Source organism: Monodon monoceros, unplaced genomic scaffold, assembly GCF_005190385.1.
Source record: "Monodon monoceros isolate NGI ecotype Baffin Bay Population unplaced genomic scaffold, NGI_Narwhal_1 Super_Scaffold_21, whole genome shotgun sequence".
NCBI lineage: Eukaryota > Metazoa > Chordata > Mammalia > Artiodactyla > Monodontidae > Monodon > Monodon monoceros.
In genome coordinates, this window is record NW_021703778.1 from 162,210,528 (window position 1) to 162,212,895 (window position 2,368).

At 45.3% G+C, this 2,368-nt stretch overlaps 1 non-coding gene across 1 annotated transcript; it reads right to left on the reverse strand.

The window, feature by feature from the left end:
- Nucleotides 1-1,102: 1,102 nt before the first annotated feature.
- Nucleotides 1,103-1,242, reverse strand: LOC114905378. Its single transcript, XR_003796209.1, has one exon. It is a non-coding gene; the product is annotated as a U4 spliceosomal RNA (small nuclear RNA).
- Between the last annotated feature and the right edge of the window lie 1,126 nt (nucleotides 1,243-2,368).

The following is a 2,368-nucleotide window of genomic DNA, read 5'->3' on the forward strand; positions in this document are numbered from 1 at the left end:
AATGGAGATGCTATTTACCTCTCAGGGTAGCTGTGGGAATGAAATAAAAGTTAGTTATCCTCGTGATTGTCACTGTGTCTGAATTCCCACCCCTACACACTCCTGTCCCAAATATCTTTAATAACTGGTAAATGATCCACTTCCACGGACGAAACAGCCCCACTCACTGTTGAGCAGGTCAAATTGCTGGAAAAGTTCTGTCATGTATTGAATCCAAACCTGCTTCCCTATGTGGAACTACCTTCCATGGATTCTAATTCTCCCCTCAGCAGCCACGGGCTAGTCCCTCTTCTACGCAACCAACTGCCTTTTCGTGAAAACAGTTCTACCCCTTGACCCGGCTGGTATCCTCTTCCCCAGGTTGAACAACGCAAACCCCAACCCTGCCCCGCCGGTGTCACGTGACCCTTGTGTCTCGTGACCCTGTGGCAGCCTGGTCTGTCTCCTCCTCCCTGGGCTGCATCAGTTCTTGGTTTGCACTGAACTTGCACCAATGAAGCAACTTGGAGTCCACAGGCTGCTTAACACCATCTCCTCCATCCCACGGTTGGGTTGCAAATTCTTTTGAAGGGAGAACAGGTTTTGCATGCATCCCTATTAAATTTTTGTTCATTGCACAAGATCTTTTTCAAGATGAATTCTCCAATCTAAAGTATTAAGTATCACTCCCAGCTTTAACAACTACAGGTATGTTGACCTTGACTTCTGTGACTTTATCAGAGTTATCAATAAAAAATTTACTTGGACAGGCGCTGGAGTGAAGCACTTGGTCCAGGTTGGCACTGATCCACTTCTTTCTTCAACATTTTGGGGCCACTGCTGATTGTCTAATTCAGGGTGCCACCCACTCCACTCAGATCACATTTCCCCAACTTCTCCACAAAGACTGGGTGAGAGGCTTTGTCAACTGTCCTAACATCAAAATGCACGTTTTAATCGCATTCCCGATTTAGCAACTCTGTTTTAAAAAAGAAAATGCGATTTGTGAGCATGAACTACCAAGTGAGTCTGGTTAGTTTCTCAGCACTTCCCTTCCTAAGTGTTTTTTGTTTGTTTTTTGGTTTTTAGTTGCAAAATAAGGATCCCAACCTCTGCCTCTTCTCCCAGCATCAGAATCAAATACAACACAACTAAAGAACGACTTATGACGTGTAAACTGTAGTAGAGGGAAAAGTTTTCAATCAGCAGTAATCGCGCCTCCGATAAACCTCGTTGGCTATGATACTGCCACTGTGCAAAGCGAAATTGCAATATAAACGTAAGAGGTTATCACCGGCTGAATGGGACTTTCCTGGCTCCAATGAAACTCAGTTTGCTCACAATGCCGTGGGTTGGAAGACAGATGGGCTATTTTTTTTAAAAAAGGTAATGCTTCAAATTGATGGGAAAATTCACAAAATTCGACCTTTAATGATAGATTTTGACGATTAATATTAAATAAATTTTTGACGATTAATATTAAATTTTTTCACTGTCCAAAAATAACTACATTGTAGTGCCTTTCTAGGAGTGAATGCAAAACGCGAAAGGGGACTATGAACTGTCTACGGTTGTGCTGGTGTCTACACACACTCTCTCCTTTGACCCCCCACAATAACTCTGTCAAAGAGGAAACTCTCCATTTGGCAGAGAGAAACAGACCCAGAGAGATCAGAGCCACACCGACAATAAACAGTCCAGATTGAAGCCCAAACCGAGCCTATCTGGTTCTGGAGCCCTCATTGCCTCCAGCTGGCCAAGCCTTGCTACGCCTGATTTACAAGGCTGGTTCCCGCCCTTCGTCTTAGTTCCTCAGGAACACTCCAGAACTCCCTGGGCCCTTCCATCATTACCTTCTCTTTCTACTTCCTCAGTACTAATAAAGCTTTTCACTTCTTATATTGTCCAAACTTGGCCCAAAGCAATCCGAAAACTAAAATGGCAGCCAACGCCGAAGAACGGTATCAGGCAGAAGCTCCACTCCACAGGTCCTCCCACCCTAGAAGGCGGGAAATTGTTGTCCTGATGCCCTAGCGGCTTCCACTGTCCTCCTCCCTCCATCAGGTCTCTCAGTGAGTATGTGTCAGTTACCACCTAGTCCCGCTTTAACCCTCTGAAATCTCACGATGTCCCCACCAGTCACCCAAGATGGTGCTCCCTAAGTTTCCTAGTGATCTCATGGCCAAATACAATGCCCTTTACTCCATTCTAACTGTTCCTTTGTCTCTTTGAAGTGTTTGCCCATTGATGACTCATCTTCTCTCTTGTGTCCATGACTGTTACCTTGTTTTTCCCCATGTGTCTGACTACATTTTCTCCAGCCCCTCCCCGAACCCCCACTGTTTCTCTTCCTCCCTGATAACCAGAGTCCCCCAAAGTTAGAGCCAGC